The sequence below is a fragment of the Fukomys damarensis genome, unplaced genomic scaffold, assembly GCF_012274545.1.
Source record: "Fukomys damarensis isolate Sample0158 unplaced genomic scaffold, DMR_v1.0_HiC HiC_scaffold_39, whole genome shotgun sequence".
NCBI classification, from domain to species: Eukaryota; Metazoa; Chordata; class Mammalia; order Rodentia; family Bathyergidae; genus Fukomys; species Fukomys damarensis.
The window spans coordinates 11,666,722-11,681,787 of record NW_022900951.1 but is presented as its reverse complement, the minus strand read 5'-3'; the positions used below and the strand labels follow the sequence as shown (position 1 = coordinate 11,681,787).

The 15,066-nt window shown below is 37.9% G+C and overlaps 1 protein-coding gene across 1 annotated transcript in view; it reads left to right on the top strand.

Moving 5' to 3' along the window:
- The first annotated feature begins 6,959 nt into the window (after positions 1-6,959).
- Positions 6,960-15,066, top strand: part of LOC104876945 (ankyrin repeat and SOCS box protein 9) — a 62,162-nt gene continuing 54,055 nt past the window's right edge. Inside the window, exon 1 of the mRNA XM_010645190.1 lies at positions 6,960-7,038. The gene's annotated coding sequence lies outside the window, so the exon portion shown is untranslated. The remainder of the gene's footprint in view (positions 7,039-15,066) is intronic.

Below are 15,066 nucleotides of genomic sequence, written 5' to 3'. Positions count from 1 at the left end.
TTAAACAGCTTAGGTATTTTGAAAATATCAGTTATTTGGGGCTTTAGTTACTTGAGTCTGTTAGGACAAAAAGGAAAAGAAGCAGGGGTAGGAGCGCACCAGGACAGGTTTATTTCAGAACAGACCTGAGAGGCATCGCTCTGGCACTAGAGGCCAGACTGGCTGCTCTGCTGCGGGCTATGGGTCTCTACAGGGTCATGAGCGTAAAAAGGGGGGCTGTGGAAAGGAATAAGCACAATGGGACTTTGGGGGCGAGGAGAGTTCAGTACAAGGCAGTTGTGGCCCTCTACCTGGGACAGGGCTTGAGGAGGCACACACGGAGCTGCCTGTTGTTGTCAAGAGCAGTGTTGAACAGTGAGGTAATTAGAGGGCGTGGCTGTGATTACTGGACCTTTCGACCCCTGAGGATACATCCACAGTAGGTGTAAAAGCATAGCAGGGGAAGGGATTAAAGTGCTCTCTGCTTAGACCAGGATGGCAGTGGTCGGATTCTTTCAGTCTTGCTTGATAAGAAAGATTATGGAAGAGATTAACTCACCCAAAGGTTGGGTCCTAGGACTTCTGACTTCTGATATTAAATGCTCTTCTCCAGAGTAAACAGTTTTAGGCTTGATTATCATTTGGGGCCCCACAATTGCCTGAACTCACAAGTACTTTCTGATGCAGGTTGCAACCCAAGAACTGGCCTATTTTCAAAGTCAAGATTCTCAGGGATTCTGAAACAATGACATGTCGATGTCAGCCACCACGGTGGGCTCAATGCTGGGTCAGTATTTTTGTTGTGTAGATAGAGACCCAGAGTAAGCACCCAAGTAAATAAAGAATTTTCTTCTTTTTCTTCTTCCCATCTCCTCTGCTTTCTGCCCTTCTGTCGCGCTCTTCCTCTCCTTTTTCTGAATTTAGAACAGGGGCACTTGACAGACTTTTCATTATTGTAAGTACTACTGTCTTGAGTGAGTGACTATAACAATACCTGTTAGCTTCTAAAATGAAAATTCTCCCTCAGATAATAAGATTCACTGAAGCATAATTTTTTTCCAATTTTTCTAGGCCTTTGGTTTTCAACTGGGGACAAGCTTATCCTCCCCCGCAACTTCCGGCAGTATCTGGAGACATTTTTGGTCGTAACAACTGAGGGGAAGGTGCCACTGATATATAGTGGGTAGAGGCCAGAGATGCAGTGAATCACTCTGTGAAGCATGGGTAGTCTATGACAAAGAATTATCAGCTCCAAAATGTTAACATTGCTGAGGCTGAGAAACACTGCTCCAAACCTGTGCTAACTAACCACGAGTGGCCACTGAACACCAGAATTGTGGTTAGGCTGAATTAAGATGTGCTATATGCATAAAATACACATGACATTTTTTGAAGATTCACTAAGAAAAGAATGTGAAATATCTTATTAATAACTTTTGATGTCAGTCACACACTGAGAGGATAATATTTTGAGTATAATGGGTTGAGTAAAATATATTATCAAAATTGACTTCACTTCTTTTTATCTTTTTAATGTGACCACTATAAAATTTTAAATTACATATCATCTGGTTAGCATCATATTCTATTACCACTGGTCTGCACAGTTATCTGAGTTTTGCAACTTTTTAATATATCTACTAATGTTAATGAGTTAACTATATGGAGGGAAAATTAAATTTAACCAGACATAGCGGCTTATACCTGTAATCTCAGCTACTTGGGAGGCTGAAGCAGGAGGATGGTAAGTTCAAGACCAGCCTGGGCGACTTAGTGAGACTCTGTTTGAAAATAAAAAAATAAGAAGGTCTAGGCATGTAGCTCAGTGGTAGAGTACCCCTCGTATTGATTTCCCAGCAGCAAGAAAAAAAAGTTTAAAATTTAATCTTTCTTCATGCTCCAAAAGCAAATCTTAATCTTTGTTTGGAAAATGCTTACAAATTTAAAGAAAAAATACTAGAAGAAGATGTACATGAACATATTTGAAAGTAGAGGCATTTTCTAAACATAATATCAAAGGCAGAAACATTAAAGAAGGAAAACATTGATAAATTAGAATACATGAAAAAGTATGTTACAAAAATGTCCCATATAAAAAGAAAAAAGAAGCCCAATTGTTGGGAAACTGTATGTGACATTTATGACAGATTAAAGGATATAATACTTTGACTATGTAACTAGGACAAAGGAGACCCTTACTCCCTACCTTTGGGTTTCTTTCCTTTCCTGATGGAGACTGGGAAGCAATTGCTTGGTGGACAGAAATGTGGATATTCAGCTTTTACTTGAGTTTTTGCTAAGAGAATATTAAAATTATCTAGACTTTCATTGAGCCTGAAACATATATGATACCTTATACCTTTTTAGGAGTTATTAAGGAAAAAGATTATTTATCAGGTTCTAGATGCTATAGTATATGTACTGCATTACAGGGTGTAATATGCAAATATGTAACTTTAGTTGTTTCCAGGCGTGGCACCACTTTTTCTTTCTTTTTTTTTTTTTCCTCATGAGTTTATTGGTACATTTTAGGTATACAGTACAGTTACATTCATAATTGGGATCTTGTACCTTCACATGACAGGTCTTGGTTCTCATTTTTCCCCTTGCTCCTGCCCTCCCTTCAACCCCTCCTCCTTTCCCCCTTTACAAACACTTCATTTCCATTTTTTCATTTTCTCATATTTTTTCCTTTTCCCGTATTACCTTTCCCCTACCCTTCCCACTTCCCCCACACCTTTAGCCCCTTTCTTCCTATTTCACATTGTCCATTATATCATTAGGATCTTATGTACTATTACAGTTTATTCACACCAGAGAAACTATTCGGTATTTACACATGTGTTACTTATTTATTTCACTTAATATTATATCCTCGATATGTATCCATTTTCCTATGAATGAATCTAATTTCTCATTCTTTATGGCTGAATAATATTCAATTTTATAGAAAAACCACATCTTCTTTATCCAGTTTCCAACTGATGGGCAAATGGGCTGTTTCCGAGTTTTAGCTATTACAAACTGTGCCACTATAAACATACAGATTAGAAGACACAAAACAAAAATCCAGATGTACTCTGCTATGCCATCTTTGACAAAGGAGCTTACCATCCTCAGTGGAGTAAAGATAGCCTCTTTAATAAATGCTGTTGGAAAAACTCGATCTCAACATGCCAAAGATTAAAACTGGAGTCTTATCTTTCACCATGCTCTAAATTAAAATCCAAGTGGATTAAAGATCTAAATATTAAAACAGAAACACTAAACTTGCTGGAAGATAAGTTAGGCAGAACTCTGGAAGACATTGGCATAGGAAAAGGTTTTATGAACAAATCCTCAGTAGCACAGCAACTAGCAGAAAGAATCAACAACTGGGATCTCATCTTATTAAAAAGCTTCTGTGCTGCAAAAGAAACCATCAACAGAATTAAGAGACAACCTACAGTGTGGGAAAAACATTTTACCAGCTGCTCCACTTTTTCTATAACAGATTGATTTAATTAAAAAAACGAACTCCTGAAGAACTTTCCCTTCCTTCCTTCCTTCCTTCCTTCCTTCCTTCCTTCCTTCCTTCCTTCCTTCCTTCCTTCCTTCCTTCCTTCCTTTCTTTCTTTCTCGAACTAGAGATCGAACTTGAATCCTTATGCTTGTGAGGCAGGCGGCAGAACCACTGGGCTAAATCCCTGGCCCCTGAAGATTTTTCAAAAATCTTCAGAAAGGCGATTTCCCAAATTCTAGGGAAGATACAGGATATTCCCAAATCCAAGAAATGAAGTAGAACTCAATGTGCTCCAAATGTTAAAAGGCAGAGTTCTTATACTGATGCCCACATTTCAAAATATAAAAGGTTTGCTTACAAATGAATAAGAATAAAACAGTTTCACACATAAAAATATTATCAAGGGGATGAATAAGAATTTTATCAAAGGTGACATTCAGCCATGCAAAAAAAATAAAAATGGGGAAATGGTAAAGAGAAACTAATGGCTTTGAAATAGAATGGGGAGCTCTTTGAGTCATTGTTGGCCTCAGAAAGGTCAAAGAGGAAAGAGTGAGTCTCTTCCTATCATACAACATTGAGGAATTGGTAGCTTCTCTCTTTGAAGTGTCTTCATAAGTATGTATTTTTTGGAACTGGAATCTTGCTGCATGTCTGAGCTCTGTGTTAAGCCCTGGGAACACTAGGATATTGAAATTGCCTGTGATTCCAAGGGACTGGAGGTCCTGCGGTTCAGTTGCTCTCTGGAACTGCAGACCATGGACCCCAGAAGCCATTTGAATAGACCCCTCAGCGCTAGGAGGTGTTCTCACATGTGTGTGTGTGTGTGTGTGTGTGTGTGTGTGTGTGTGTGTGTGTATACCCAGATCCTGGATTGGCTCCCGAGAGACCAGAACCAGGTCCCTGAATCTTGAGAGATGTTGATACCTTCTGATTTTTTTAAAAAAGGTACTGTATTGGACACATGGTTATCTTTAAATTTCCTTCAAGACCTACATTCTACTAAGCCATGTTTAGACCATAAGCTTTTTCTGAGATTATTTTGCCTGTAGTTTCTTAACTACTAATATAGGTTTTTTCCTTTTCCACATTATGTGATATGTTTTACTTCCGAAATAGTATAATTTTTAACAATTTCACATAATTTGAAGTGCTCATAAGATTCACATTTGAATTTATCAATTCATTCAGCATATTTTTATCCAGCATCTACTTCATGCTGGATGACATAAAATGATGTGGAAGACAGAGAAGGTTACTGCTGTTGAACACATTTGTATTAGTGGGGCAATAGGGAACAAGTGACACATAAATATCAGGTCAGCAAATGATAACAGCAAATCTTGCTGCAATAATTTTCTAAGTTCCAAACTCTGATGCTGCCCTCTTAAAGAGTCATATCATACTTCTTAACTCTTTCTATATTGTTGGATGTTTATTTTTAATTTCTTCCTATTATAAATAACCCTGACATAAACTTTATTTTTTATAAATCTTTAAAAATGTTTGAAAGTTTTCTTAGGAAATTTAAACATTAACCATACCTCCGATCACACCTCGTGCATCTAATATATCCATATATGTTGTCTGTGTGTATTTATTTGTCTCATTGTATCTATCATGTGCCATGACCCATTATTTAAAAAAAATAGCTTGTCTATGTCACTTGAAGATTTTCTGCCCCAATATGTTTTTCAAAATCCTTTAAATCATTTAAATGCTTGGGTTTGTCATTCAAAAATCTCTAATTTTTTCTTTACATTTACTGAAGAATTGTTTTTCTTACAGTAATTCTCTTCCCTAATATTTCTGACATTGCCATGTCAAGTAGACATGGCCAAGTAGACATTGCCATGCCAAGTAGATATGAGGTTTGCAGCTGATTCTTTTTTAAATTTTTTGGTAACAGTGCTCATTGCTGAGAAGACAGATGCACGGAATATAAAGAGACTAGCTGATGCTTCAGAGACATCGACTGAAGCTATTGCGGTGAAGAATGAATTGCTGAATTAACCACAGCTTGTCAAGGGGGGATGCTTTCCACACTGGAGGACTTCACATTTCCTCTCAACACCAATCACTGCCAGGGTCTGCCCTTGCGTACATGCATCTCATTTGCGTACTGAATAGACTCTCTCCTTCCCTCAGATCACACTTAGAAGAGCAGTCTCCTATATTAATGAATTTAACTTGTAAACAATGTATACCAGGTTTTAACTTCCTTTAACATTTTTTCCCTCCATCATTGTTATGTCTTGGAAAACTTCCAGCTAATAGGAAAGTTGCAAACATTAATACAATGAATGTCTTTGTGTCCATCACCTCATTTCACCAATTATTAGTATTTGGTACATTTGCATCTCTTTTGATGTATTTGTGTATATGTGTGCCCATGTATACATGTGTATAAACATATGCACTCGCATCTATTTAATGTTTACATGTGTAAATCCATACCCAATTAATACATGAATATTATCGTTAAAATGAGCTATTTGCAGTGCAACATGATCCTCCACAAGGGCTAAGATTAGATGAGGTGAATGAGGAAAAATTTAAGTAGACATTGAAAAATTCAGTCATGAAAATGAATATTTTAGTGTAATGTTTTAAAAGGTCAAAGCCAAGGTAAAAATTCATGATAGCAAAACATCAGTATTATAAAAATAACCAAATGATCAAAAATAACAACATTTTGAATAAAGACAGACTGCTGTTTGCTTCATCACCACCCATCACAGTGCAGTGAGAACAGTGCTTCCTCCCGGCCCGGGGTTCTGAGACAGGTGGCTGTTGGATTTGAGTGACAATGGCTTCCGAGCAGATGGGCAACCCAACCTTCTTATACCCTGTGTGTCTTTGACTATAGAACTTGTGTTAACTTCTTTTGTTTGGTGCAGAATGTGTACACAGGCACACGTTTCTGGGCCTCCCAAGCCCATGTGGTTCACACAAACTACTTCGTTGTGCATCTCCTAAAAACATAAAGATTCTCCCACAGAACCAGTGCTGTGATCACCCGGGGAAAGGTGACAATGATACAATATAGCTACCTAATACACAACCGGAGTTCCCAGAGTGGGGCTCTGAGGCCTTTTCTGTCTTGTTCCATCGTTCCTGATCTGATCAGTGACCCAGCTCACTCATTTTAGTTAGTCTCTTTACTCTCCTTGAATCTAGAAAGTTTCCCTCCCCACCTTTGCTTTCACATCACTGGACATTTTTGTATTTCTCTGTGGTACTGGGGGATGAACTCAGTGGCTTCGTACTGAGGTAAATCACCAGCCCTTTTAAATTATTTTTCTTTTAAGATGGGCCTGGCTAAATTGTTAAATTGCCCAGGCTGATAGCCTCTCGGCTCAGCCTCCCTCAGTGCTGAGATTACAGGCTTGCGCCGTGCCATTGGAACTTTTGAAGGTTCTATTCCTATTGTTATGTTTCTCTATCTTGATTCTCCTGACTGCCTCCTCCAAAACATTGCAGGGAGATCCATCATGACTGCCTAGGTGGCGGCAGGGATGAAGGGAAGCTCTGCTATGTACACCAGAGGAAAGCAGGTACACTGAGGTGGGGGCAGTGGAGAAAGCCAGAGAGGGGAAGGCAAACAGAAGGAGAATCTCACAGGATCAAAATCCAGGATCAGGAGGGTTTTAGAAAGGGAAGTCAGACTGCTCCTATTCCATGGCATCCCTTATACCCCAGGTCCATGGTACACAACCTCTTGGAAGAGGACTGGGCACAGTGAGGGGGATCAGGCACTTTCGTGGCAGCCAGGCCACCAGAATGGGCTCTCAACCCCTCTCTCCCTACTGGGAAGAGGGAACACAAGAGTAAGATATCGGCAAGCTACTGAAGGCTGGTGAATGGTATATGCGGAAACCCCAGGGGGCCGTTGGGGAAGTTGAAATCAAGCACATCATCCTTGGATCTGAATCCAAGCCCTGGAAAATTGCAGCCTGGGGGCTCCATGGGTAAGCAGCCCTGCGAAGTGAGACCCTGAGGAGAAGAGACCAGACTGACCCAGAAATGAGCACTTGTCCATTTCTCCCCCAAACACCTGCTCACTGTCCACTGCTCACTGCTGCACACCTGCATGGGAGCCACTACCGCCCCCTGCTGGGGACTGTTGAATGCAGAACGTCCTGAGGCTCTGCCAAGTTCCTAGGTTAGAAAGTAGCATTTTGGGGAGAGCGAACAAGGAAGGACCAACAGGTGGAGAGACAGAAAGTGGCAGCCTGGCCGGAGGGTGTCTGACAGTGTGCTAAGTGGGAGGCTCGTGGAGGGAAAATACAAAGGCAACTGTGGGATTTTTTTTCTTTTCCTTGTTTCTTCTTTTTTCCTCCCTCTTCTTCTCTTTTTTATCCCTTTATCTTCCCTCTCTCCCTTCACTCCTTTCATGTGGCATATGTGCGAAAGAGAATAAAAATGAACAAGTGCATTAAATAGTGTCTTTCATGGTCAAGTCGGGGTAACTCTCACCAAAACTGTGCATAGAGTAATCAAACATAAGCTAAGTGCCAACGTATTCATTCTAAAATTCTTAGTTTTTCTCGAGCTCCAATTATACTTCCCTTCTGCTGTATCTCTTCTCCTACTTCCATATTTTTCTCAAGCACCCTCAACTCTGGCCCTTCACTCTCATAATTCCAAAGAGTTTGCTCTCCTGGCTGTTTTCTAATCTACGGATATTTCCCTTGTCTGCTTCTTACTGACTCACCCCCTTCCTTCTTCTCTTGCCCTTTTCCCCCCTCTTCGTCCACATCCCAGCTCACCTGTTAGGAGCAGTATAGTACAATTTGCACGGGACATTGATAAAAGGGAGAAATTGTTAAAACAAGTTTTAATGTACACCATTGGTGAATGGTTGGAATTGTTTAGCAATGACATGACTAGTAGAGATTTTCTCCTTTCAATACAGCCACCAGGTCTGATCTTATAAAACTGAGTAGTTCAAAGAGGTAGATAAATACCAAAATGCAAACAAAGCCAAGATGACCTCACTGAAATGCAGACGTTAACTAAAGAGATTCTCATACTAGCAACAAAGTCTTTTCACTCTACTTTATCCTTGTCCATCATCACACACACAAAGTAGAAACACGAGAAAACAAGGCAACAAAATACCTCCCAAACTCCCAACTCCTTCAAAGCTGACCCAAAGTGAATCAATGGAGACTAAATTAAAAAAAAAACCAAATGACCAAATTATATGAAGTAATAAAAGAGGAAAAAATAAGGATCAATGAGGTTCTTGGAAAATCACGAATGAGCAGTTTAGCAAAGAATTAGAGCCCATGAAAAGTTACTCGACAGAAATCTAAGAGATTTAAAAATTCTTTTGAAAGTAGGGACCCTCAAGGCCAGGCGTGGTGGTGCAGCCTGTAATCCCAGCACTCGTGAGGCTGAGGCAGGAGGATTGCTGTGAGTTAGAGGCCAGCCTGGGCTACATAGTGAGTTCCAGGTCAGTCTCAACTACATAGTGAGACCCTGTCTCAAAAAACAAACAAAAAAAGAAAGTAGGGACCCTCAAAGTGACCAATATCAGGACAGACTGTCAGAACTAGATGACAGGGCTGATGCCGGTGACTATATACACAGAGATACCTTAAAAAACAAGAGATCGGGCCTGGGATTTAGCTCAGTTGTTCTACACCTGCCTTGCAAGCACAAAGACCTGAGTTCGATCCCTGGTACCAACAAAACAAAACAAAACAAAAAACAAGAGAGCCTGGGAAACAGATCCAACAGCTCTAAGATGATGCAAAGAAGACTAATTTCAGATATATAGGAACTGCATAAAAATTAGAAGATAACATAAATAGCACAAAAATCTGCTTACAGAAATCATAGTAGAAAACTTTCCAAGTGTAGAGAAATAATTAAACATACAGTTAAGCAAGGCGTATACAATCCCAAATAGTCATGATCAAAAAAGGATTTCTTCACAACACACTATAATCAGAATCCCAGATGTCCAACGCAGACAGAAACTTAAAAGCTGTCAGAGAAAAGCAATAAATCACTTATAAATGTAAACCCTTCAGAATTACAATGGACTTCTCAACACAAACCCTCAAATCCAGCAAATCTTAGAGTGAAGTGTTTCATGCACTAAAAGAAAACAACTTTCAACCCACACTAATATATCCTACAAAACTATCTTCAAAATCCTTGAAGAAAAGTGACACTTCCATGACAAAGAACATTTTTAAAAATATGTGACTACCAAATCAGCATTAAAAAATAACTCTCAAGAATAGCCCAGCCATAATTAAGCCAACAATACCAAAAAGTCTAATAGGATGACTATAGGAAGGAGTATTAGCAATTAAGCAAAAGGGAAAAATAAAGGAAGCAGCAAGAGAAAAATAATTCACTGACAGGAATAAGTCAATAACTTTCAGTAATAACTTTCAATATAAATAGTCTCAATGCCCCGATCAAAAGACAGATTGTCATACTGGACTAATAAACAAAACTTGATGGTAGGCTGCCTAAAAGATATTTAATCCACAAAAAATTCATAGACTAAAACTCAAAGGATAGAAAACAATATTCCATTCTCTTACTATTTTGGATTTTTAATTTGTTTTTTGTTTGTTTGTTTTTGTTTTGTGTTTTGAGACAGGGTCTCACTTTATAGTTCAGGCTCACCCTGAACTCACTATGTAGCCCAGGCTGGTCTCGAACTCACAGTGATCCTCCTGCCTCAGCCTCCCGCGTGCTAGGATTACAGGCCTGCACCACCACGCCCGGCTTGTTTCTTCTTCTTTTTAAAATCTCCTTCCTCTATCCTCCTCCTCCAATTTCCCTATCCCGTTTTCATTCTTGTTACTAACCTTAGCTCATATTATGACATATAAGGTTTATATTCCTTGAGGGTGTTAGGTTCCTCTATATGGCTTATTTTTTTTCTCCATTGAGTTTATTGGTACATTTTAGGGATACAGTACAGTTACATTCATCATTGGGATCTTGTACCTTTACATGAGAGGGCTTGGTTCTCATTTTTTCCCCTTGTCCCTACCCTCCCTTCACCCCCTTCCCCATTCCCTATTTATAAAGACTTTGTTTCCATTTTTTCCTCTTCTCGTATTTTTTTCTTATTCCCTTATTACCTTTCCCCTACCCTTCCCACTTCCCCTACACCTTTAGCCCTTTTCTTCCTTTTCACATTGTCAATTAAATCATTAGGATCTTATGTACCATTATAGTTTTTCACACAAGAGAAACTATTCGGTTTTTACACATGTGTGACTTATTTATTTCACTTAGGAGTATATCTTCAATATGTATCCATTTTCCTATGAATGAATCTATTCTCTCGCTCTTTATGGCTGAGTAATATTCCATTTTATAGAAAAACCACATCTTCTTCATCCAGTCTCCAACTGATGGGCAAATGGGCTGTTTCCAAGTTTTAGCTATTACACACTGTGCTGCTATAAACATAGGTGTGCATATATCACTGTGATATGATTCTTTTAATTCTTTTGGAAAGATGCCCTGCAGAGGGATGGCTGGGTTAAATGGGACCTCTAATCCTAGTTCTTTGAGGTATCTCCATATTGATTTCTATAGTGGTTGCACCAGTCTGCACTCCCACCAACAATGGGGAAGGGTTCCTCTTTCCACACAACCCCGCCAACATTTGTTATTGTGTCATTTCTTGATAATAGCCATTCTTTGTGGGGTGAGGTGGAATCTCAGTGTTGTTTTCATCTGCATCTCTCGAATGACCAGTGATGTGGAACATTTTTTCATATATTTTCTTGCTGCTTTTAGTCATTTCTTGATAATAGCCATTCTTTGTGGGGTGAGGTGGAATCTCAAGTGTTGTTTTCATCTGCATCTCTCGAATGACCAGTGATGTGGAGCATTTTTTCATATATTTACTTGCTGCTTTTACCTCTTTGTCTGAGAAATGTCTGTTCATTTCGGATGCCCATTTTTGAATCAGGTCTTTATATTTGGGGGGGCTGATTTTTATTCTGCTTATTTCCTCTTCCCCTCTTTCTCATCCCTGTGTTTTTCTCCTTGGACAACTTCCTTATAGCAAGAGATCTAACCCCTTGTCCCCTTCTATCTATTCTTTATTATTTTCTTTGTCTGTACTTTGCCTCACTTAAATAAGAAATACTATTGGTGTTAAGCTTGTGTGTGTGGCTTATTGCATTGCACATTATATTTGTAAAGTCTGTAAAGTATGCTGTTGGTATTTTGATTGGGATTTCATTGAATCTGTACAACAGTTTTGGAAACATGACCATTTTGGCACTATTGGTTCTGCCTAACCAGGAGCAGGGGACATCTTCCATTGTCTGATGTTCTCTTCAATTTCCTTCTTCAAAGTACTGTAGTTTTCTTTGTAAAGGCCTTTCACTTCCTTGTTTAGGTTAATTCCTAGGTATTTTATTTTTCTTGAAGCTACTGTAAATGGTACTGTTTTTATGATTTCCTTCTCATCCTGTTCCTTGTTGGTGTACACAAGTGCTATTGATTTTTTGTATGTTGAGCTTGTATCCTGCTACTTTCCGTTGAAGTTGGTTGTTAACTCTAAAAGTTTTTTTTGGTGGAATTCTTTGGGTCTTCTATGTAGAGTACGTCATTTGCAAATATTGATAATTTGAGTTCTTTTTTTCTATATGTATCTTTTTTGTTTGTTTCTCTTCCCTAATTGCTCTTGCTAATATTTCAAGTACTATATTCAATAGAAGAGGTGGTAGAGGGCATCCTTGTCTTGTTGCTGACTTTTAGGGGGAATTTTAATTTATCCCCATTTAGTATGATGCTGGATATTCATCTGTCATATAGAGCCATTGCCATATTCACTTATGATCCTTCTATACTTGTTTTTTCCAGGGTTTTTATCATGAAGGGTGCTGGATTTTGTTGACTTTTCTGCATCTATTGATATGATCATATGGTTTTTGATTTTGCTTCTATTTGTGTGATGCATTTTACTTGCTGACATGCATGTTGAACCATCCTTGTATCTCTGGTATGAAACCTATGATCATGCTATATCATCTTTTTGATAATGTGCTTCATTCGGCTTGCTAATACCTTCTTGAGGATTTTATATCTATATTCATCAAGAAGACTGGCCTATCCTGTAGTTTTCTTTTTCAGTTGAGTCTTTGTCTGGTTTTGGGATCAGTGTGATATTGGCTTCCATAAATGGGTTTGGGACCACTCTCTCCCTTTCAAGTCCTTTGAAGAACATGAGTAGTATTGGTGATATAACATCCTTAAATGTTTTGTAGAATTTAGCAGTGAATCCATCAGGTCCTGGGCTTTTTCAGTTGGTTGATTCTTTTATTACTGTGTCAATTTCACTGGTTGTTATTGAATTATTAAGCATATTTTTGTTTTATTGGATTAGTTTTGGTTATTTTCATGTGTCTGGGAATCTATTGATTTCTTCAAAATTTGCTGATTTGTTGGAATGTTATTTTTGAAAGTAGTCACTATCTTCTGCATTTCCACAGTGTGTGCTGTGATTTCACATTTTAAAAATTTCTAATTGCATTGATGTGAGTCTTTTCTCACTTTCTCTTGGTAAATCTGGCTGCAGGCTTATCTATTTTATTTATTCTTTTGAATAACTAGCTCTTTGATTTGCTAACTTTTAAAAAATATTTTTTAGTCTCAATTTCATTGATTTCTTTTCTCATATTCATAATTTTCTTCCTTAATTTAAGTTTTGGGCTGGTTTGTTGTTGTTTCTCAAGTATTTTAAGATTTCTCATAAGGCTGTCTATTTGAGCTTGCTCTGTTTTCCTAATGTGAACATTGATTGCAATGCATTTTCCTATTAGAACTGCTTTCATAGTGTCCCAGAGATTTTGATGAGTTGTATCGTCATAATCATTAACTTCCAGAATTTTTTCAATTACGTTGAATTTTTTCTTCAACCTGTTGGTTATTCATGAGTATACTGTTAATTTTCCAGGAGCTTTTACCTTTTCTGAAATTTCTTCTGTCATTGATTTCTATTTTCATTGCACAGTGGTCTGATAGTATGCATGGGATAATTTCTATTCCTTTATATATAGATATGCAACCTTTGGGGACTAATATGCCATCTGTTTTGGAAACTGTACCATGTGCTGTTGAATAGAATGTATACTCTGCTGTAGAGGGGTGGGATACTCTGAATATATCCACAAGTCCGTAAGAGTGTGGTTCCACTATGATATTTCTTTATTGATTTTTTTAATTTAATCTATCTCGTTGTGAAAGTGGGGTGTTAAAATCCCCAACTACGATTGTGTCAGTGGTTATTTGACCTTTAAAATGTCAGCATTTGTTGTTTTATGAAGATAGGGGCTCTAGTATGTGGTGTATATATGTTTATCATTGTTATCTTTTCTTATTGGATCATTCCCTTAACTAGTATGTAGTGACCTTCTTTGTCCGTCAAATTAGTTTTAGCTTGAAGTTTACCAAGTCTGATATTAGATTTGCTACCCCTGATTGCTTTTGGGTTCTTGGTGTATGAAATGCTGTGTTCCATGCTTTAATTTTTTATTCCATGAATATCTTTTTTGGATTCTATGCGTTTCTTGGATGCAACAGATTATTGGATTCTGTTTTTTGATCCAGTCTGCCAGTCTGTGTCTTTTAAGTAGAGAGTTGAGGCCATTAACATTAAGAGATATTACTGAGATGAGCTGATTATTTACTGTCGTTGCTTTCTTTATCTGTTGGTGTATCCTTCGTTTTCCTTTTCCTGATGTTGTTGTTGTTGACCCATTGATCTCACCAGTTTCTTCTGTATTTTTAGCTGTGCCCAATTCAATTGATTTTTAAGTATTTTTCCTAGAGCTGCTTTAGCACTCATATATCTTTTGGGCTGCTCTTTCTCATGTTAATACCTTTTTTTCTCCATCATTTTGATGGATAGCTTTATTGGGTAAGTGAATCTGGGTTGGAAGTTAATATTCTTAGGGCTTGAAATACTTCACTCCAAGCTCTTCAAGATTTTAGCGTTTGTGTTGAGAAAAGTATTATGATTACAATTGGTTCACCATTATATGTGATTTTTTTGTTTTTCTCTGGCTGCTTTTAAAATTGTTTTTTTTTTGGCTAGATATCTACTAATTTAATAAAGATATGCCTAAGTGAGCTTCCTTTTTTTCATTGTAATTATTTGGTGTCCTATGAACATAGTTTACTTGTATTTTAAACTCTTTTCTTATATTTGGGGGAATTTCCTCCATGATTTCTGTGTGTTAGTGAATCCATTTATGCTATCTTCTAGATTTTCTCTAACTCTGATTAGCCTTAGGTTGGTCTTCTTGTTGTCATCTAGTAGCTGCTAGATTGTTTTGCCTTGTTCTCTTATTTCTCATTTGGTTTCTTTGAGCTCTTTATCGTAATTCACTATTTTGTCATCAATATCAGGCACTGTCTTCTCAGTGGTCTTTTCTGGAATGTGTGAATTCTATACAGTTATTTATTTAGGGTAATTCTATCGACTTCTTTTTGGGGTTTCCACACCCTTACTGAATCTGTCATTCAAATTTTGAACTGTTTTGGTAGCTCTTTTTTTTTTTTTTTTTTTTTTTTTTTTTTTTCCC